Genomic DNA, 24,505 nt, shown 5'->3' with positions numbered 1-24,505 from the left:
TCCGCCTGCCGATGAAGGGGAAACGGGTTCGTGCCTAGGTCCGGGAAGATCCCACATGCTGCGGAGCGGCTAGGGTCGTGAGCCATGGCCGCTGAGCCTGCGCGTCCGGAGCCTGTGCTGCGCAATGGGAGAGGCCACAACAGTGAGAGGCCCGCATACCGCAAAAAAAAAAAAAAAAAATTCCAACAAACAAACGCACAGGACCAGATGGATTTACAGGTGAATTCTATCAAATATTTAGAGAAGAGCTAACACCTATCCTTCTCAAACTCCTGCAAAATATAGCAGATGGAGGAACACGCCCAAACTCATTTTATGAGGCCACCATCACCCTGATACCAAAACCAGACAAAGATGTCACAAAGAAAGAAAACTACAGGCCAAAATAGCTGATGAACATAGATGCAAAAATCCTCAACAAAATACTAGCAAACAGAATCCAATAGCATATCAAAAGGATCATACACCATGATCAAGTGGGGTTTATCCCAGGAATGCAAGGATTCTTCAATATACGCAAATCAATCAATGTGATACACCATATTAACAAATTGAAAGAGAAAAACCATATGACCATCTCAATAGATGCAGAGAAAGCTTTCAACAAAATTCAACACCCATTTATGATAAAAACCCTCCAGAAAATAGGCATAGAGGGAACTTGCCTCAACATAATAAAGGCCATATATGACAAACCCACAGCCAACATCGTTCTCAATGGTGAAAAACTGAAACAATTTCCACTAAGATCAGGAACAAGACAAGGTTGCCCACTCTCACAACTATTATTCAACATAGTTTTGGAGGTTTTAGCCACAGCGATCAGAGAAGAAAAAGAAATAAAAGGAATGCAAATGGGAAAAGAAGAAGTAAAGCTGTCACTGTTTGCAGATGACATGATACTATACACAGATAATCCTAAAGATGCTACCAGAAAACTACTAGAGCTAATCAATGAATTTGGTAAAGTACCACGATAAAATATTAATGCACAGAAATCTCTTGCATTCCTATACACTAATAATGAAAAATCTGAATTGAAATTAAGGAAACACTCCCATTTACCATTGCAACAAAAGGAAAAAAAGATTTAGGAATAACCCTACCTAAGGAGACAAAAGACCTGTATGCAGAAAATTATAAGACACTGATAAAAGAAATTAAAGATGATACAAATAGATGGAGAGATATACCATGTTCTTGGATTGGAAGAACCAACATTGTGAAAATGGCTATACTACCCAAAGCAATCTACAGATTCAATGCAATCCCTATCAAACTACCACTGGCATTTTTCACAGAACTAGAACAAAAAATTTCACAGTTTTTATGGAAACACAAAAGACCCCAAATAGCCAAAGCAATCTTGAGAAAGATAAACGGAGCTAGAGGAATCAGGCTCCTGGACCTCAGACTATACTACAAAGCTACAGTAATCAAGACACTACGGTACTGGCACAAAAACAGAAAGATAGATCAATGGAACAGAATAGAAAGCCCAGAGGTAAACCCAAGCACATATGGTCACCTTATCTCTGATAAAGGAGGGAAGAATATACAGTGCAGAAAAGATAGCCTCTTCAATAATTGGTGCTGTGAAAACTGGACAGCTACATATAAAAAAATGAAATTAGAACACTCCCTAACACCATACACAAAACTAAACTCAAAATGGATCAAAGGGCTTCCCTGGTGGTGCAGTGGTTGAGAGTCCACCTGCCGATGCAGGGGATACGGATTCATGCCCCGGTCCAGGAAGATTCCACATGCCGCGGAGCGGCTGGGCCCGTGAGCCATGGCCGCTGAGCCTGCGCGTCCGGAGCCTGTGCTCCGCAACGGGAGAGGCCACAACAGTGAGAGGCCCGCGTACTGCAAAAAAAAAGAAAAAAGAAAAAATGGATTAAAGACCTAAATGTAAGGCCAGACACTATCAATCTCTTAGAGGAAAACATAGGCAGAACACTCTATGACATAAATCACAACAAGATCCTTTTTGACCCACCTCCTAGAGAAATGGAAATAAAAACAAAAATAAACAAATGGGACCTAATGAAACTTAAAAGCTTTTGCACAGCAAAGGAAACCATAAACAAGATGAAAAGACAACCCTAGAATGGGAGAAAATATTTGCAAATGAAGGAACTGACAAAGGATTAATCTCCGATATTTACAAGCAGCTCATGCAGCTCAATATCCAAAACACAAACAACCCAATCCAAAAATGGGCAGAAGGCCTAAACAGACATTTCTCCAAAGAAGATATACAGATGGACAACAAACACATGAAAGAATGCTCAACATCACTAATCATTAAAGAGATGCAAGTCAAAACTACAATGAGATATCATCTCACACCGGTCAGAATTGCCATCATCAAAAAATCTACAAACAATAAATGCTGGAGAGGGTGTGGAGAAAAGGGAACCCTCTTGCACTGTTGGTGGGAATGTAAATTGATACAGCCACTATGGAGAACAGTACGGAGGTTCCTTAAAAATCTAAAAATAGAAGTAGCATACGACCCAGCAATTCCACTACTGGGCATAGAACCTGAGAAAACCATAATTCAAAAAGAGTCATGGGGCTTCCCTGGTGGCACAGTGGTTGAGAGTCCACCTGCCGATGCAGGGGACATGGGTTCTTGCCCTGGTCACGGAAGATCCCACATGCCGCACAGTGGCTAGGCCCATGAGCCATGGCCACTGAGCCTGCACATCCGGAGCCTGTGCTCCGCAACGGGAGAGGCCACAACAGTGAGGGGCCCGTGTACCGCAAAAAAAAAAAAAAAGAGTCATGTACCACAATGTTCATTGCAGCTCTATTTACAATAGCCAGGATATGGGAGCAACCTAAGTGTCCATCGACAGATGAATGGATAAAGAAGATGTGGCACATATATACAATGGAATATCACTCAGCTATAAAATGGAACGAAATTGAGTTATTTGTAGTGAGGTGGATGGACCTAGATTCTCTCAGAAAGAGTGAAGTAAGTCATAAAAACAAATACCATATGCTAACACATATACATGGAATCTAAGAAAAAAACAATGGTCATGCAGGACCTAGGGGCAAGACGGGAATAAAGACACTGACCTACTGGAGAATGGACTTGAGGATATGGGGAGGGGGAAGGGTAAGCTGTGACAAAGTGAGAGAGTGGCATGGACATATATACACTACCAAACGTAAAACAGATAGCTAGTGGGAAGCAGCGGCATAGCACAGGGAGATCAGCTCGGTGCATTGTGACCACCTAGAGGGGTGGGATAGGGAGGGTGGGAGGGAGGGAGACACAAGAGGGAAGAGATATGGGAACATATGTATAAGTATAACTGATTCACTTTGTTATAAAGTAGAAACTAACACACCATTGTAAAGCAATTATACTCCAATAAAGATGTTAAAAAAAATAACAGTAATAATAAAGGAAATCGTGTGTGTACGTGTGTATGTGGGGCGGGGAGAGTGTAATAAGGGCACTCCGTACTCATAACTTTTCAGTAAATCTAAAACTGTTTTTTTTTTTTTTAGGTCAATTAAAAAATAAAGTGAGGCAGGAGCTCTTGTGATGACCTCATGTGTCAGAGAGCCCCTCCTCTTGAGGACCAGACATCCTAACGGGGCAGTAAGTGGCTCTGGTTCTCGAGAGAAAGGGTCCTTACGTGGCCATGCTTAGTGAGCTCAGGGGCAGGCCCCTCCGTGTACCACGAAACCCAACTCTGTGCCGGTGGTTCCAGCAACCTAATTATGCTCCCAGAAGACCATGGGCCTGTTAAGGTCTTCCAGACAGTGGTGCTGATGATGGAAATAGAGAGGACACGAGTGACAGGTGGGTCTCACAGAGGAGGGCAGAGTCCCTTCTGGAGGTGCTGCACAGGCCCCCTCAGGGTGCAGGAACCACCTGGGGGAGGGCCTGCAGGTTGAGCAGGTTGACACCTGGGTTCAAGCCTGGCTCCTTCACTCCAGGCTGTGCGCCCTCAGCAGTCTCCCCGTCTATGACACTGACCCTTCACTGCTATTGGAAAGATCTAGTAAGACAACAAACGTCACGTGGTTCGCGCCGAGAGGGTGCAGGCCCGCCACGTACCCACTCTCTATGACTGGTCCCTGAAGTCAGCCAAGGACAGGGACGCTGCTCTGCTCAACATGTGCTCTATGGTCAGTTTTCTGGGCAGATGGAACAGGGTGCCTGCTTCCCGGTGCCGGTGCGTCCCACTAGGTCTTTGTCCTGCTTCTTACTCAGCAGTGCATTCCATGCACCGTGCCTCGTCTAGGACTGGGGCAACCTTGTTCTTTCCACAACACTGTACCCATTTCACAGGCAAGCGAACTGAGGGCCAGATCACCTTTCAGGCGGGCTCTTTATTTTGCAAGTGTTCGAACCTGACTTGCCCACGGCAGCGTGCGGAACCCTGGTTTTGAGTCTAGGTCTCTCCGGCCCTTTGGCCCGGTAGATAAAAACTGCGGCTCCTACCAAAAAAAAAAAAACACTTTTTGGTTAAGGTTTCTATCTATGCAGGCAGATTATAACACAAGCAATTTTCATAAGTGTTGCTTCTACAGACATTTTCCCAGAAAAACCTACAAGAAATGGTAAGCAAAGTATATTTACCAAATGACCTACCTTGTTTCAGGCAATGCTATAATATTCTAGGTTGAACTGGCCCATGCACGATTTCTCACGAGGTGTGTGAACCACCAGGTAAAGGCAAGAGAGGGCATGATTCAGCGGTTCGAGGGGACAGTCATTTGTCAGGGTCTAGTTGACAGGCTTCACTGATGAGCAAAGGACCTTAAAGGAAAGACGACAATGTAACCTGCTAGGCTACACTGACCTCTGAGGCTTGCCCAATTCTTGGGTTTTCAACGGTCAGAGAAGATTTGTTTCTTTGTCAGTTCTATTTGAGATGTGCAGTACTCTGACCCTGGCTCCCTGCTTACCTTTCTGAACTGCATCTCTGTCTGTAATCTCAGGCTGGAATCTGACACTAGTCTGATTAACTCATCTACTGGCTAGTGCCCTGGCCATGCAGAGGTAGACGGACTGGCTTAGATCCTAATTCTTCCTTAGTAGTCTCCACCCACACTTCATTTCCTGGTCCTGACAATCCGTTTTATTACAAATACAGTCAATAGAACGATGCTAAAGGAACCTTATTTACACCCAAGAAGATTAATGACTAAAAAGAATTTCTAATGAAATCAATAAAGATTTTAAATCTTTCATGCCTTATTGCTTGCACGTTAAGCAAGACAGTGCTAAACATTCAAACTTTCAGTTAGGATAAAATCTAAGTATTTGTCTTTTTGCCCAGTAAAAAGTCCATAGTCTTCAAGGGCAACTAGGAAATTCAATAAAATCCAAATGTTCTCATCTCCATCACAGCAAGCCAGGTAAACAGCTCTATCTGCTGAATAAGTTAAGAAGGGGCCACCAATGCAATACCATAGGGACCAAAAAACTAAGTCTCACAGTGAAAACAACCAAGAGACATACCCACTTCATTTTATTAGAAAGAAACACAATAACTCTTATAGCCAAAGACAGGGGCAGGAATTTAAGTGAAAAGAAAAACAGTAACTAGGTGCTATTTTTCACAAACATTTATATGAGATCTTAAAAGATCAAAAAATTTCAAGCTGTTGTCTAAAAGTGACAGACTATAGAAAACACAACTATTTTGAATCATTCCACTCTAGGAAATGGAAAGACTAATATCTGTAGACACCACATAACAGAAGTTGGCTTCTATTTGTTGCTCAAACTCAACTCCAGATGATGAATCAGAATATACAAATGCTTGAATTCAATACGCTTCTTTATATATGTGTAAATTTTCCCCACACTACATAAAGATTTACACCTCTGCAGTACTATATGGCTTCAAGTCATCTAAATATAATATCCAGTCATTTTGTTTAAATGGTAAACACGATTATAAATTTCCTTTAAACTTAGATGTGTAATAATTACTCCCTGATTTGGAAGAGAATAAATAAGAATTGAAAATTACACCACATCCTGAGGAAACATCATTTACTATAGTCATGCATTCCTTTCATAAACTTCTGCAATCCGACTTCAGGATTCAAATCTTGCCTGAAACTCTCCTCTCCATGGTCATCGGTGACCTCCTTCATTTTATAAGCAATACTTCTCATTCTTGAATTTCTCTTCCTAGCATTTCTAACTGTTGACTATCACTCTTTCTTGACATTCTCTACTAATAAAATTAATTCGTATAACGGGACCCACAAAATGGAGACCACCCCAGTGGTCCAGACCACCTCACAAATCTAAACCTAAGACAGCCTGCACTTATGGGAAACATCTGTCAAAGTATCCTAGCATACATCAATCACAGTCCTCCAACTTGGCTTTAACCAGCTTCCCTTACCCTAGAAAATAGGATCTGCTAGCCAGGGATTCCCCAACCTCCTAGCCAATCATGCCTTCCTTCCCGCTGCCTCTTCTAACTCTCTACGAAACTCCCTCTTGCCCCAAATCCCTCAGGAAGAGTCCTCCGCTGCTTTTGGGGCACTGAACTCCCCCAATCCATGGATTATTTCTCTTGAATAAAGGACATCAAACTCATTACTAAACTGTATTATTTTTGTCATCTGGCATTTCTCTCCAGCTTTCATAACCAAACACCACCCTGAATCACTTCATACCCTTCCCTTCCTATCTCAGTTAACTCAAATATTATTGTTGGAATACCTCAGGCCCTCAGCTGCCTGGAAATCCTTCTAAGTTTTCCCTATGCAGCTCTCTGGTCCACTTCCATGACAACTATTTCGTATTTTCTTCACTCTCCTCAAAATTTCCAGATAGCCTCTATCTGTCTCACTCACAGAAGACAATCTAACCTTCAACTTCAGAGAAAACAGAAATACAGCCCATTAGCAGAATAATCTTACTATTAAAAGATGAAGCACTGAGTACAGAGAATGGTACCAGGAGTTATTTCATTGTTTCCTAAATCACCACTTCCAGACATGACCCCTTTGAGAGGCACAGAGAAGTCCTTCCTGTCTTCTGCTTCCTTGTGGTTCCTTAAGTGTCTTCACTCCCTGGCCAGAGCCCTAGACTCCCTCTCACCTTCCTCTGCCGCCGCCCCAGAGTCTCCACCATTCGATTCCACTGGATTCTCCTTCAGTGGAAGAGGGTTGGAGGCCAGAATGGCAGTGAAGGGGAGGATCTTTCCACTTCAGATAATCAAGAAAAAGGAATTTCCAGATCCAGCCTGAGACTGAAGTCTAAGACCCTAGACCCTGAAACACCTCCAGATTTCCATCCCACGTTACCAAAACTGTTCCCATTAACCTAGCTTGGTCAAGTCCCCAGAAGGGAGACAGCTGTGCACCAAGCCCTAGGAAGGCTGAGAGTAGTGGGGCCCAACGGGAGGAAAATCCCGTCCTTTTTCATGGGCTCTTAGGTTTTACTACAGCTGCTTTCTAGGAATCAAATTTAGATAAGCTAGAAGCTAACAACTGTTTTTGCAAGACGTTAGAAAATGTATTTCACATGCAAATAATGGTTCTTCTCCAGAAACACCATTTTGTTCAAATCCTGCTCAACAGTATGGATTACACGCAGTAATTCTACTATACCTGAAAGAGTTTTGAAACCCAGTTAATTAAAGTTGTGGGTTAGCCAACGAAAGTCAGAAACGTAAGTTTATAACTCCCCTATAACCTGAAGGTACTGGGACTCTTTCAAGTTCTTCAATCATTCATCAAATATGTATGAAGCCTCTGTCTCATGTCTGATACTACACTAGGCTCTGAGCACACAATGGAGAATAAAACAGATACATCCACTGCTTAAAGACTATTGAGGAGATGGATTAAAAAACAAGTAAACAAGTAAGTTGAGCATTACAAACGGTAACAGATGTTTGCATTACACGCTGCAACAATATTATACTCCCAGGCACTAGCCAGTTGCCATCAGGCTCCTTAGCAGGATGAAACAATGGCCAAGAAAACACAGTAGAAAATTGCTCCAAATTGTTGGTCTAGAAGACATCTGCATTTAACTCTGATTCGTAAAACAACAGTCTGGAGAGGTCTACAGGTTGATGACTCACTGAACCAAAGGGGACTCTTACACAGCTTAATATTCAAATTGATGTCCCACATACTACATGAGTGTTTAACCAAAGGCACCATTAACTTGAGCCATCAACAATATCCAACCCACACAAGTCTCAGAACACATTTACATGACAGTTGTCATTTTCACATAACCAATAAAGTCTCTTCAGTCAGTAACCTCAGCATCTCACTCAAATGACCCAACCCTAAGTGGACAGAAGCCACGGAGTTGTTCACCAGGAAAGGTACCTCACAGATATCTCAGAGGGAGGTGGGAGGGTTCTTTTCTGAAAGATTTCTTAATTACAATGGCAGAAAATAAGCAACTCCTGATTTACCCTCCCAGGCTCATTGTCTTCTCAGTGACATTTTCATGGTCTTGGAAGCTCCACAGATGGTTCAATGGCTTATCAAAAAACTGGAGAAACATCTCCTAACTAATCCCATTTCATCTGAGATCTAAATTGAAGAAGGAGAGAGGTAATCAGAATTTCATCCCAAAATATGTGTGCCCCCCAACCCCAGTCTGGGCTTTGCACACAGAGGGAAGCAAACTACTCCCTCATACTGCTTTCTAAAGCAGCTGGGAGCTGCTCTCCTACGCCAATACTTTCCTTGTACTAATTCTACTTTAATGCCCACAAACCACACTTCCCAGCAGGCAGTGGGGCTGAGAGGTACTCTGATCCACAAAAATGAAGTCAATCATTGGATAAGTTCAGCCTAGAAGAACAATAAGTGGTAGGCTCTGTGGCGTACAAAACTGCTGGCTTGGAAATTACTTGCAGTGTTTTCAGATCATCCAAGAATAAATTCTCACCCTTATAAAAAGATAACAAAGACAAGAGATCAGAAAATCCCTGCTTTAGACAACAGATCCACAAACAATAAAGACCACAGTAACACAGTACACAGCACTCAGCCCTCTAGCTTAAAGGCCAAAAGGAGACTATAAAACCTAAAAGGTAAACCCAGAATGACACCAAGAATAACGATAAATATGGCCTACATCAAGAATGAACAGATTTCTCCTCATGTAAGACTAAGTAAGGAAGAAAAATCAATATAGGTCCTATCAAAACATCTCACTTCATAAAAGGCACAAGTTATATACAAAATTTTATCAGAGGACAGAATGTACTTCACATCTATGGGAAAAGGAAGAACTGGATAATAAAATAACAACCGCAATAATAATAATAAAAAGCACAGAGACTATGACTAACTACTTGGAAAGAAAATTCATAGGCCCCATAAAAATACAGGCATACCTTGCTTTATGGCACTTAGCAGGTCTTGCGTTTTTAACACATTGAAGGTTAGTGGCAACTCTGCATCAAGCAAGTCTATTGGAGCCATTTTTCCAACAGCATTTGCTCACTTTGTGTCTCTGTGTCACATTTTAGTAATTCTCACAATTTTTCAAAACTTTTTCATTATTATTATATTTGTTACAGTGATCTGTGATCAGTGATCTTTGATGTTACTATTAAAATTGTTTGGTGGAGCCATGAAATGCACCCATATAAGACGGTGAACTTAATCGATAAATGTGTGTGTGTTCTGACTGCTCCACTGACCAGCCATTCCTCTGTCTCACTCCCTCTCCTCAGGCCTCCCTCTTCCCTGAGACACAATAATATTGAAATTAGACCAGTTAACAACCCTTCAATGGTCTCTAAGTGTCCAAGTGAACGTAAGAGCCGGGTGTCTCTAACTTTAAATCAAAAACTAGAAATGATTAAACTTAGTGAGGAAGGCGTGTCGAAAGCTGAGATAGGCCAAAAGCTAGGCTTCTTGTGCCAAACAGTCAGCCGTGCTGTGAATGAATGTAAAGGAAAAGTTCTTGAAGGAGATTACAAGTACTACTCCACTGAACACACAAACGATAAGAAAGTGAAACAACCTTATTGCTGATATAGAGAAAGTTTTAGTGGTCTGGATAGAAGATCAAACCAGCCACAACATTCCCTTAAGCCAAAGCCTAATCCAGAGCAAGGCCCTAGCTCTCTTCAATACTATGAAGGCTAAGAGAGGTGAGGAACGTGCATTAGAAGAGTTAAAGCTAGCAGAGTTTGGTTCATAAGGTTTAAGGCATGAAGCCCTCTCCATAACATAAAAGTGCAAGGTGAAGCAGCAAGTGTAGTAGTTGCAGCAAGTTATCCAGAAGATATAGCTAAGAGTATGAATGAAAGTGGCTACAATAAACAACAGATTTTCAGTGTAGACAAAACAGCCTTACATTGGAAGAAGATGTCATCTAGGACTTTCATAGCTAGAGAGGAGAAGTCAACGACTGGCTTCAAAGCTTCAATGGACAGGCTGACTCTTTTGTTAGGGGCTAACGCAGCTGGTGACTTTAAGTTGAAGCCAATGCTCATTTACCATTCTGAAAATCCTAGTGTCCTTAAGAATTATGCTAAATCTACTCTGCCTGTGCTCTAAAAATGAAACAAGACAGTCTAGATGACAGTATATCTGTTCACAACATGGTTTACTGAATATTTTAAACCCACTGTTGAGACCTACTACTCAGAAGAAAAAAAAGATTCCTTTCAAAATATTACTGCTTATTGACAATGAACCTGGTCACCCAAGAGCTTTGATGGATATGTACTGTGAAATCAAATGTTTTCATGCTTGCTAATGCAACATCCATTCTGCAGCTGATGGATCAAGGAGTAATTTTGACTTTCAAGTCTTATTTCTGCTTAAGAATTACATTTCATAAGGCTATAGCTGCCACAGATAGTGCTATTACTCTGATAAGTCAGGCCAAGTAAATGTAAAACCTCTAGAATGGATTCACCATTCCAGGTGCCGTTAAGAACATGTGTGATTCATGGGAAGAGAACAAAATATAAACATTAACAGGAGTTTGGAAGAAGTTGATTTCAACCCTTATGGATGACTTTGAGGGGTTCAAGACTTCAGGAGAGGAAGTAACTACAGATACAGTGGAAATAGCAAGAGAACTAGAATTAGAAGTGGAGCTCCAAGATGTGACTGAATTGCTACAATCTCATGAAAAAACCTGAATGAATGAGGAGTTGCTTCTTATGGATGAGGAAAGAGAGTAGTTTCTTGAGATGGAATCTACTCCTGGTGAAGATGCTATGAAGATTGTTGAAATGGCAACAAAAGATTTAGAATATTACAAAAACTTCGTTGATAAAGCAGCAGCAGGGTTTGAGAGGATTGACTCCAATTTTGAAAGTTCTACTGTGGGTAAAATGCTGTCAGACAGCATTGCATGCTACAGAGAAATTGTTTGTGAAAGGAAAACTCAGTCAATGTGGCAGACTTCATTGCTGTCTTATTTTAAGAAATCGCCACAGCCACCCCCAGCCTTCAGTGACCACCACCGTGATCAGTCAGCGGCCATCAACATCGAGGCAACACCCTCCACCAGCAAAAGGATTATGGCGTGCTGAAGGCTCAGACGATGGTTAGCATTTTTACCTATAAAGAATTTTTTATTATGATATATACATTATTCTTTTAGACATAATACTATTTCACACTTAGTAGACTACAGTATAGTGCAAACATAACTTTCATATGCACTGGGAAACCAAAAAATTCATATGGCTTGCTTTATTGCATTTTTGGATTTACTCTGGTGTTCGTTCTGTAAGCTAATATGCAGTATCTCCAAGGTATGCCTATAAACTACAAAAGGATTCAAGAGTTAATTTTTTTAAAAAAGAAATCATCACGTCATCTACTTTAAACATTCTGTTTAAATTGCATTAGTGGCTTTCCATTGCTCTTCCTATAAAAGACCAAAATCTACAACAGGATCTAGAAGTCTATACATGGTCTGGCTTCAAAATTCCTCTCCAGCCATAAACTTGGCACAATCACACTTCATCTTGATGTCTGTGCTTCAGCAACAATGGCCTCTGCCGGGGCCTGAAATCCCCTCCTCCACTACCTCCTTGCTGTGATTTAACGATGACCTTACTTCAGAGTTTATCTCAAGGTCACTTCCCGAGAAAAGCCATCCTGGGTCTCCCTGAGCAGGTCAGTTACCTCCATTTCTATATTACCGCTTACCTCTCCTTCATAAGTTAAGGGCTACTTTCCACTAGACTGAAACTCCAAAATGGTAAGGATTATTCCTTTTTTTCACACACTTGACTTAGCACCACCATGTAAGAGGCACTCAGTAAAGATCTGTGAAATCAGTGTGAATGAAGACTTGAACTAAAACATGGAAGATCATATAGCCTTGAGGTGGAGACAGACATCCTGAGCATAACACAGAGGCAGAAACCATAAAGAAAAAAATTGATCAATTTGACTAAAAAAAAAAAAAAAAGAAAATCTCTATCAAAAACATTTTGAACAAACTTAAAAGTCAAATTTAAAACTGGAGAAAATATTTGCAGTACCACTGATTAAAAGTTGATAGCCTTAAAAAACAAAAAGCTTTTTACAAATCAATAACCCCCCAAAAATGTGCAAAGGACACAGAGAAGCAGTCTCAGAATAATAGTTTCTAAACATAAAGAAATTCAGTATCAAAAGAAAAAATTTTTTAATTTTATGCAAAAATGATTTTTTATCTACCAAATTGACAATTTTTTAAAATTACAATATTCACTGTTAGAAGATATGAAAACCAAATTTCATATATTCCAAGTGGGAATAGAAGATTTGTAGAATTTCCCTGGGGGTCAGTTTTGTAATAGGTACAAAAGTGAATATAGCCTTTGATGTAGCAATTCCCCTTCCAAGGACTTAGCCCAAGGGGGAAAAAAAAAAATCACTAGAGAATTATTTATAAATAATGAAAGACTACAATAATGAGATACCACTACACATCTATTAGAATGGCCAAAACCCAGAACACTGACAATACTGAACGCTGTGAGGATGTGGGGCAACAAAAACTCTCAGTCACTGCTGGTGGAAATGTAAAATGGTACAGTCACTTTAGAAACAGTTTGGTGGTTTCTTACAAAACTAAACAGCACTTAACATATGACTGTGCAATCACGCTCCTTGGTATTTATTCAAAGTAGCTGGGAACTTGTGTCTTACACAAAAACCTGCACACAGATGTTTATGGCAGCTTTATTCATGATTGCCCAAACTTGGAAGCAACCAAGATGTCCTTCAATGGATAAACTGTGACACATCCAGACAATGGAATATTATTTAGTGCTAAAAAGAAATGAGCTAGCAAGCCATGAAAAGTCATGGAGGAATCTTAAATGCATATTACAACATGAAAGAAACCAGTCTAAGAAAACCATGTGCTGAATAATTCCAACTGTATGACATGCTGGAAAAGGCACAACTATGGAGACAAAAAGATCAATGGTTGGGGAAGGGGGCAGAGGAACAGGTGGGGCACAGAGGATTTTTAGGGTAGTGATATTATAATGATGGATATACGTCATTATACATTTGTCCAAACACACTGCATGGACAACACCAAGAGTGATGTTGATAATGGACAAGGCTGAGTACATGTGAGAGCAGGGGCTATATGAGAAATCTCTGTACTTTCCTCTCAATTCTATTGTAGCTAAAAACTGCTCTAAAATAATTGTCTTAAAAAATGAAAAACTGAAAACAATAGAAGAAACAAATTTTAGGACATAAAAAGCCAATGAAATCATGTAATAGAAGAATATTCAATGACATGGGAAAATATTACTAATGTAATGAGTAAAAAAGGTGGGTTTTAAACGAAGTCCTACTATATAGCACAGGGAATTATATTCAATATCCTGTGAAAACCATAATGTAAAAGAACGTGAAAAGAATGCATATATATGTATAACTGAATCACTTTGTTGTCCAGTAGAAATTAACACAACATTTTAAATCAACTATACTTCAGTAAAATAATTTTGTTTTTAAAAGGTGGGTTTAAAACCAATGTAATTTTGGTTTCCTTATGTAAAACATGTACATAGGGAAAAAGAAAGATTGGGAAGATATACTAAAACGTCAACATCAGTTATCGTTAGGTGGAGAATTAGGTGACTTTCATTTTGTTTTATTTTACATTTTCCACAGTGAACATTTCTGCTCTGTAATCAGAGAAAAATTAATAACAAAAATTAATAATAACACTATTATAAAATATGCTTGCCATGTGCCAACTACTATTCTAAGCACTTTATATATATTACCTCATTTATCCTATGAGGAAGGTAGTAATCCTATGAAGTAGGCACCATTCTTATCCCCATTTCACAGAAGAATAAATGTAATTTAAACGAAACAATTCTTCATTTGCTAATTGTCTTAAACCTGATCAAGAAAACTAACATTTTCCAAACAGCAACCACTTGAAAACAATAAAGGCACTACATCTATATTAAAATCAAAGCCTCCAAGCTCAGACTTGGGCCATGGGCTCGGATTCAGGGAGAGAGAAGGGAGAGAAGAAAGAGGCTATAATCAGCCGCAGTGAGAACACAGATAAATTAGGGATTTTGTGCCACACTTGCTAGTTTCCCAACGTAAGCAGAGTTCTGAATTCAGCTATAGAACTTTATACTGAACCCAATATCCCTTCTGAACTGTAAAGAAAATCTTCCTTTCCAGGGGATTACATGAGCATACTTTTTGAAACCAGTGTCTCATTTCATAGCGTTCCTCATGAAAAAGAACCCCACATACTGCAACCACTCGAACATGATTAACTCACCAAAGCCCTTTTCACCACAAGTCAACGTTACACATACCCTCTCTTTTTCCTGACTCTGGCTATATGCTGGCATATCCTCTGTGTAAGATGGAAGATTCTCAGCTTTCTGGACATTTAGTCACTGCAAGCTATGATCCAGCTGATAAACCTGCCAGGTTGAAGACACTGTGCCTTTCAAGGCCAACATCTGCCATGGTGGTAATAACAAAAGATGACGCTCACCCAGCAAAGAATCACTTGGAAATATATCTGATGGACAAAAATACCAGAAGCTACTCAGCTTAGCTGAGGCAGGCATGAAAAAAACTGGTAAGCAATTATTCACTATACCAAATGGATAAAGTAATGCATACTTACCTTTCAATGGGCACCTACACTACACCAGGCACAGTATTAGGCTCTTAATATATTATCTCATTAGGGCCTCACAACAACCTTGGGAGGTATGAATCAACCCTACTTTTACAATTATGGAACTCAAAAATCAGAGATTAAATAACTGGTCACAAAACTAATAAGCAGGAGAGCTAGGATTCAAATCCACATCCACCTAATTCCAACTCCAATGCTCTTTTCACTGCACCATATTGCCACCCTCCACCTAGCAGCTCTCAGTGGACCTCCCACCTGAGGGAGCCAGTAAGATGTACCTGCCATCTGCCACTGGCTTAAGGTATTTGCTTCAACAGCACATATATTAGTCTATCAGAGTCACATCTGACTCTTCCATCCCTCAGAAACATCTAGGGATGTGTGGGAGTCTCATATGAGTGGAAGAGGGTCAATTCCTTCACCGTCATCCCAGATATAGTAAACATCTGGAAAGCTAAGAAATGTTTATGAAAATATTTATATCACGCTGTCGTGAACATTACTAAAGCTAATGCTGGGCTAGAGTGAGTTATCCACACCTAGAGTTCAGCTGATTACTTCTCACGGGGTTATGCAGTAAGTGGGTCCCTCTGCCCCAACCCTCCAGAGTCAAGGAACAAACAGGCCATGCTACTGCGCTTAGGGAGCCCTGGCAGAGTTAGGATGCAAACAACCGAGGCATCCTAAAGCTTTTCTTCGTAGAGCTTTCCCTTCATGTTGAAGCATGACTTCAAAGATGTAACCACCTGGTATCACAGTACAAAGAAAATAGGAAGCAGGAGAAGGGAGGAAAGTATTTGAGCACTCCAGCCCATGACTAAGAAAATGACAAAAAAAAAAAAAAAAAAAAAAACACTTTTTAAAAATAATTTTCTTGGTCTTCAGGAAACATCTCTTTCAGTCTTCCCGGAAGGAACAGTGTGGGGAAGGTTAATATCTAACAACTGTACTGACCCAAGAGTTTACAATAAATATCCGAAATGCTTTCACTCTAAGAGGATTTGCCTAAATATGCTATTTAGTATCTGCAAGCGCTTCACAACCTGATGAGTCTTTATCACCCAACCAGTTAACATGCAAGGACAGTCTCACAAAAATGATTTCCAGGGCTTCCCAAACCTAATTTATTTACAAACCACTTGAAGATAGTGCCGAATGCAGATTCTGAGTCAACAGGACCAGAACAGAGCCTAAGGTTCTGCAATTCTACCAAGCACCCAGGTGGTGGGGATGTGTAGGACCACTGTGTAGTAACACACGCCTCAGCCACAGTTTCTTCACTGAGATCCCCATATGCCTGTGCTTCCCACCACTGCCCCACGGAACTGAGCTTTACAGAAATTTATTGTGGGTTCATTTTCTTTATAACCTAAAAAATATATATTTTACTCATCCAACACCAAGGCTTCTCTTTTGAGGAAATAATTAACAGGTATTTCGAGAAAATTAGTTTTCTTAAGTCAGTTTTTCTCAACACGGAGTATAGAGACATCTTCTTGGTGGGTCCTCAAGAATAATTTTCCATAAAGGAGGTCCATGCAATGTCTTCTTCGTCAGAGCTTTACCCTACTCAGCAGCACAGCCAAAATCCAGCTGCAGAAAAAGGACTGCCATCTGGGAACAGACAAAGGTTGGGAGGAAGGGTAATTCTGAAAGTCAGAGATTGACTTCCATCCCCGCAAACCTCTGAAATGGATTACTGAATAAGTGATCTGTGAGAAATCAGGGGCAATAAAACGAGGCATTCACTAGAAAACAGGATGGTTTTGCTAAGAATAAGTTACACCAAACACTTTCGTTTTTGACAGGCTTTCTAAGAATGGAGGCTATGACAATGCTTTAGACAGACTATCTAGATTTCAGCAAGGTATTTCAGTCTCTTAAAACAGTTTGTGGCCTAGAAGACGAAATGCAGCCTAAATAATAATGCGCTGCATAGATTCACAGGTGCTTAAACAGAACATGCAGACAATGGATTGATGGCATAATGGCAGCCCAGTAAGTGACCCCTTCACAGTTCCTTCCCTTCTCCCCTCCAATCCCTCTCAACTTCCAACCAAATTAGAAACAATATCACAAGTGACATGTACTGAAACTGAAATTCTTACATGTACTTTAAATGTAGACAGAAGTAAAGTCACTAGTATCAGAACTTTACAAAAGAAGGATTCAATTTCACTATACTTCGAAGCAACCACCCTTGATAAAGCCCCAGTACTTAAAATTTAATGGCATTTCCCTGTATGAGTTATTTATGTCAACTGTTTACAATGGCAATTTCAGTGGTCACGAGTAAAGAGAGGTTGGAAATAGAAAAAGGAGGTAAAGTGGATGCCACAGAAGCAGTAGAGATTTTTCCAATTAAAACTTGGGAAAGATAATGGAAAATGGGCAACAGCAAATACTGTATTTCCAAAGTGTACGGGGTGGGGGGTTGGAGCATGAAAGAGCAAGTATCTGCTGTCCCACCTTAAGTATCCACATTATTTTGCATCTACAGGACAACAAAGGGTCTCAGGAGGTAGCACTCAGGAGTTTTTATTCTGAATCATCAATCAGAAAAGGACCAGCTTTGCGAAACACACCAAAAACTTCCTTCTTGCTATGCTTATACTCTTCAGTAAATCAAAGTTAAGCACACACCACTAAACTACAAGAAAGGAGAACCTTCCATCAAACAACTTATGATAGAAAGAAATTAACAATTTAAAATGTCTAGCAGACAGACCTTCAAGATGGTGGATGAGTAAGACGTGGAGATCACCTTCCTCTCCAAAAATACATCAGAAATATATCTACACGTGGAACAACTCCTACAGAACACCTACTGACCGCTGGCAGAAGACCTCAGACCTCCCAAAAGGCAAGAAACTCCCCACGTACCTGGGTAGGGCAAAAGAAAAAAGAAAAAACAGAGACAAAAGAACAGGGATGGGACCTGCACCAGTGGGAGGGAGCTGTGAAGGAGGAAAGGTTTCCACACACTAGGAAGCCCCTTCGAGGGTGGAGACTGCGGGTAGCAGAGGGGGAAAGCTTCGGAGCCACCGAGGAGAGCACAGCAACAGGGGTGCGGAGGGCACAGCGGAGAGATTCCCGCACAGACAATCGGTGCTGACCAGCACTCACCAGCCCAAGAGGCTTGCCGCCAGGACGGGCGGCAGCTGGGAGCTCAGACTTGGGCTTCGGAGGTCAGATCCCAGGGAGAGGGCTGGGGTTGGCTGCGTGAACACAGCCTGAAGGGGGCTAGTGCACCACGGCTAGCCGGGAGGGAGTCCGGGAAAATGTCTGGAGCTGCCGAAGAGGCAAGAGACTTTTTATTCCCTCTGTTTCCTGGTGCGCGAGGAGAGGGGATTCAGAGCGCCGCTTAAAGGAGCTCCAGAGATGGGTGTGAGGCTTGGCTATCACCGCGGACCCCAGAGACGGGCATGAGACGCTAAGGCTGCTGCTGCAGCCACCAAGAAGCCTGTGTGCAAGCACAGGTCACTATCCACACCTCCCCTCCCGAGAGCCTGTGCAGCCCACCACTGCCAGGGTCCCGTGATCCAGGGACAACTTCCCGAAGGGAACACACGGGGCGCCTCAGGCTGGTGCAACATCACGCCAGCCTCTGCCACCTGAAGGTTTGCCCCGCATTCCGTACACCTCTCTCCCTACGGCCTGAGTGCACCAGAGCCCCCGAATCAGCTACTCCTTTAACCCCGTCCTGCCTGAGCCAGGAACAAAAGCCCTCAGGCGACCTACACGCAGAAGCGGGCCCAAATCCAAAGCTGAATCCCAGGAGCTGTGCGAACAAAGAAGAGAAAGAGAAATGTCTCCCAGCAGCCTCAGGAGTAGCGGATTAAATCTCCACAATCAACTTGATGTACCCCGTATCTGTGGAATACATGAATAGACAACGAATCATCCCAAAATTGAGACGGTGGAGTTTGGGAGCAACTGTAGCCCTGGGGTTTGTTTCTGCGTCTAATTTGTTTCTGGTTTTATGTTTATCTTAGTTTAGTAATTTAGAGTTTATTATCATTGGTAGATTTCTTATGGATTTGGTTGCTCTCTTCCTTTTTGTATATATATATACTATTTTCCTTTTTCTCTTTTTCTGAGTGTGTATGTGTATGGTTATTTGTGTGATTTTATCTCTACAGCTTTGCTTTTACCATTTGTCCTAGGGTTCGGTCTGTCTGTTTTTGTTTTTTTATTAGTATAGTTTTTAGCACTTGTTATAATTGGTGGATTTGTTTTTGGTTTGGTTGCTCTCTTCTTTCTTTTTCTTTTTCTTTTTTCTTAATTTTTTTACTTTTAATAATTTTTAATAACTATTTTATTTTATTTTTCTTTCTTTCTTTTTTTCTCCCTTTCCTTCTGAACCGTGTGGTTGACAGGATATTGGTGCTCTGGCCAAGTGTCAGGCCTGTGCCTCGGAGCTGGGAGAGCCAAGTTCAGGACACTGGTCCATCAGAGACCTCCCGGCTCCACGTAATATCAAACGGCAAAAGCAATCCCAGAGATCTTCATCTCAATGCTAAGACCCACTACCACTCCACAACCAGCAAGCTACAGTGCCCAACACCTTATGCCAAACAACTAGCAAGAGAGGAACACACTCCAGCCATTAGCAGAGAGGCTGACTAAAATCATAATAAGGTCACAGACACCCCAAAACACACCACTGGACGTGGTCCTGCCCACCAGAAAGACAAGATCCAGCCTCATCCACCAGAACACAGGCACTAGTCACCTCCACCAGGAGGCCTACACAACCCACTGAACCAACCTTAGCCACTTGGGGCAACACCAAAAACAACGGGAACTACGGACCTGCAGCCTGCGAAAAGGGGACCCCAAACACAGTAAGTTAAGCAAAATGAGAAGATACAGAAACACACAGCAGATGAAGGAGCAAGATAAAAACCCACCAGACCTAACAAATGAAGAGGAAATAGGCAGGAAATTCTGAAAAAGAATTCAGAATAATGATAGTAAAGATGATCCAAAATCTCAGAAATAGAATGGAGAAAATACAAGAAATATTTAACAAGCACCTAGAAGAACTAAAGGACAAACAAACAATGATGAACAACACAATAACTGAAGTTAAAAATACCCTAGAAGGAATCAATAGCAGAATAACTGAGGCAAAAGAATGGATAAGTGACCTGGAAGATAAAATAGTGGAAAAAACTGCCACAGAGCACAAAAAAGAATGAAAAGAATGAAGACAGTCTCAGAGACCTCTGAGACAACATTAAATGCACCTACATTCGAATTATAGGGGTCCCAGAAGAACAGGAGAAAAAGAAAGGGACTCAGAAAATATTTGAAGAAATTATAGTTGAAAACTTCCCTAATATGGGAAAGGAAATAGTCAGTCAAGTCCATGAAGAGCAGAGAGTCCCATACAGGAAAAATCCAAGGAGAAACATGCCAAGACACATATTAATCAAACTATCAAAAATTAAATGCAAAGAAAAAATACTAAAAGCAGCAAGGGAAAAACAACAAATAACATACAAGGGAATCCCCATAAGGTTAACAGCTGATCTTTCATCAGAAACTCTGCAAGCCAGAAGGGAGTGGCAGGACATATTTAAACTGATGAAAGGGAAAAACCTACAACCAAGATTACCCTACCCAGCAAGGATCTCATTCAGATTTGACAGAGAAATTAAAACCTTTACAGACAAGCAAAAGCTAAGAGAATTCACCACCACCAAACCAGCTTTGCACCAAATGCTAAAGGAACTTCTCTAGGCAGGAAACACAAGAGAAGGAAAAGACCTACAATAATAAACCCAAAACAATTGAGAAAATGGTAATAGGAACATACATATTAATAATTACCTTAAAGGTAAATGGATTAAATGCTCCAACCAACAGACATAGACTGGCTGAATGAATACAAAAACAAGACCCGTATATATGCTGTCTACAAAAGACCCACTTCAGACCTAGGGACACATACAGAATGAAAGTGAGGGGATGGAAAAAGATATTCCATGCAAATGGAAATCAAAAGAAAGCTAGAGTAGCAATTCTCATATCAGACAAAATAGACTTTAAAATCAAGGCTATTACAAAAGAAAAAGAGGGACACTACATAATGTTCAAGAGATCAATCCAAGAAGAAGATATAACAATTGTAAATATTTATGCACCCAACATAGGAGTACCTCAATACATAAGGCAAATGCTAACAGCCATAAAAGGGGAAATCGACAGCAACACAATCACAGTAGGGGACTTTAACACCCCACTTTCACCAATGGACAGATCATCCAAAATGAAAATAAATACGGAAACACAAGCTTCATGATACATTAAACAAGATGGACTTAACTGATATTTATAGAACATTCCATGCAAAAACAACAGAATACACTTTCTTCTCAAGTGCTCATGGAACATTCTCAGAATAGATCATATCTTGGGTCACAAATCAAACCCTGGTAAATTTAAGAAAATTGAAATCGTATCAAGTATCTTTTCTGACCACAACGCTGTAAGACTAGATATCAATTACAGGAAAAAATCTGTAAGAAATACAAAGACATGGAAGCTAAACAATACACACCTAAATAACCAAGAGATAGCTAAAGAAATCAAAGAGGAAATCAAAAAACACCCAGAAACAAATGACAGAAAAGGACAACCCAAAATCTATGGAATGCAGCAAAAGCAGTTCTAAGAGGGAAGTTTATAGCAATACAATCCTACCTCAAGAAACAAGAAACATCTCAAATAGACAACCTAACCTTACACTGAAAGCAATTAGAGAAGGAAGAACAAAATAACCCCATAGTTAGCAGAAGGACAGAAATCATAAAGATAAGATCAGAAATAAATGAAAAAGAAATGACAGAAACAAGAGCAAAGATCAATAAAACTAAAAGCTAGTTCTTTCAGAAGATAAACAAAATTGGTAAACCATTAGCCAGACTCATCAAGAAAAAAAGGGAGAAGACTCAAATCAATAGAATTAGAAATGAAAAAGAAGAAGTAAGAACCGACATGGCAGAAATACAAAGGATCATGAGAGATTACTACAAGCAACTATATGCCACTAAAATGGACAACCTGGGGGCTTCCCTGGTGGTGCAGTGGTTGAGAGACCACCTGCCGATGCGGGGGACACAGGTTTGTGCCCCGGTCTGGGAAGATCCCACATGCTGCGGAGCAGCTGGGCCTGTGAGCCATGGCTGCTGAGCCTGCGCATCCGGAGCCTGTGCTCCACAATGGGAGGGGCCACAGCAGTGAGACGCCCGCATACCACAGAAGAAACAAAAATGGACAAACTGGAAGAAATAGACAAATTCTTGGAAAAGCACAACCTTCCGAGACTGAACCAGGAAGAAACAGAAAATATAAATAGACCCATAATAAGCACTGAAATTGAGACTGTGATTAAAAATCTTCCAACAAACAAAAGCACAGGACCAGATGGCTTCACAGGCAAATACTGTCAAACATTTAGAGAAGAGTTAACAGCTATCCTTCTCAAACTCTTCCAAAATTTGGCAGAGGGAGGAACACGCCCAAACTCATTCTACGAGGCCACCATCACCCTGATACCAAAACCAGACAAAGATGTCACAAAGAAAGAAAACTACAGGGCAATATCACTGATGAACATAGATGAAAAAATCTTCAATAAAATACTAGCAAACAGAGTCCAACAACACATTAAAAGGACCATACACCATGATCAAGTGGGGTTTATCCCAGAAATGCAAGGATTCTTCAATATACACAAATCAATCAATGTGATAAAACATATTAACAAACTGAAGAAGAAAAACCATATGATCATCTCAATAGATGCAGAAAAAGCTTTTGACAAAATTCAACACCCATTTATGATAAAAACTGTCCGGAAAGAACGCATAGAGGGAACTTACCTCAACATAATAAAGGCCATATATGACAAACCCACAGCCAACATTGTTCTCAATGGTGAAAAACTGAAACTGTTTCCCTAAGATCAGGAACAAGACAAGGTTGTCCACTCTCACCACTATTATTCAACGAAGTTTTAGCCACAGCAATCAGAGAAGAAAAAAGAAATAAAAGGAATCCAAATCGGATATAAAGAAGTAGAGCTGTCACTGTTTGCAGATGACATGATACTATACATAGAGAATCCTAAAGATGCTATCAGAAAACTACTAGAGCTAATCAATGAATTTGGTAAAGTAGCAGGATACAAAATTAATGCACAGAAATCTCTTGCATTCCTATACACTAATGACAAAAAATCTGAAAGAGAAATTAAGGAAAGACTCCCATTCACCATCGTAACAAAAAGAATCAAATACCTAGGAAGATACCTACCTAAGGATACAAAAGACCTGTATACAGAAAACTATAAGACACTGATGAAAGAAATTAAAGAGGATACAAACAGATGGAGAGATATACCATGTTCTTGGATTGGAAGAATCAACAAAGTGAAAATGAATATACTACCCAAAGCAATCTACACATTCAATGCAATCCCTATCAAACTACCAATGGCATTCTTCACAGAACTAGAACAAAAAATTTCAAAATTTGTATGGAAACACAAAAGACCCCCAATAGCCAAAGCAATCTTGAGAAAGAAAAATGGAGCTGGAGGAATCAAGCTCCTGGACTTCAGATTATACTACAAAGGTACAGTAATCACGACAGTATGGTACTAGCACATAAACAGAAATATAGATCAATGGAACAGGATAGAAAGCCCAGAGATAAACCCACACACATATGGTCACCTTATCTTTGATAAAGGAAGCAAGAATAATCAATGGAGAAAAGATAGCCTCTTCAATAAGTGGTGCTGGGTAAACTGGAGAGCTACATGTAAAAGAATGAAATTAGAACACTCCCTAACACCATACACAAAAATAAACTCAAAATGGATTAAAGACCTAAATGTAAGGCCAGACACCATCAAACTTTAGAGGAAAACATAGGCAGAACATTCTATGACATAAATCACAGCAAGATCCTTTTTGACCCCCCTCCTAGAGAAATGGAAATAAAAACAAAAAGAAACAAATGGGACCTAATGAAACTTAAAAGCTTTTGCACAGCAAAGGAAACCATAAACCAGACGAAAAGACAGCGCTCAGAATGCAAGAAAATATCTGCAAATGAAGCAGCAGACAAAAGATTAATCTCCAAAATTTACAAGCAGCTCATGCAGCTCAATATCCAAAAAACAAAAACCCAATCCAAAACTGCACAGAAGACCTAAATAGATATTTCTCCAAAGAAGATATACAGACGGCCAACAGACACATGAAAAGATGCTCAAAATCACTAATCATTCGAGAAATGCAAATCAAAACTACAATGAGGTATCACCTCACATCAGTCAGA

The 24,505-nt window shown here is 40.5% G+C and overlaps 1 protein-coding gene across 5 annotated transcripts in view; it reads right to left on the bottom strand.

Annotated features, from left to right (window-relative positions):
- HECW2 (HECT, C2 and WW domain containing E3 ubiquitin protein ligase 2) overlaps positions 1 to 24,505 on the bottom strand; it is a 417,892-nt gene that overhangs the window by 369,969 nt on the left and 23,418 nt on the right. Inside the window, exon 1 of one of the 5 annotated variants that reach the window (XM_060302119.1) lies at positions 4,628 to 4,724. The exons of 3 other annotated variants lie outside the window; for them this stretch is intronic. The gene's annotated coding sequence lies outside the window, so the exon portion shown is untranslated. Of the gene's footprint in view, positions 1 to 4,349; positions 4,375 to 4,627; positions 4,725 to 24,505 lie in introns of those variants that run through there. One more of the 5 variants, XM_060302115.1, reaches the window with a different exon arrangement.

Source organism: Globicephala melas, chromosome 7 (assembly GCF_963455315.2).
Source record: "Globicephala melas chromosome 7, mGloMel1.2, whole genome shotgun sequence".
Taxonomy (NCBI): Eukaryota; Metazoa; Chordata; class Mammalia; order Artiodactyla; family Delphinidae; genus Globicephala; species Globicephala melas.
Note: the sequence above shows the minus strand (reverse complement) of the source record. Positions and strands in the feature narration are given on the sequence as shown.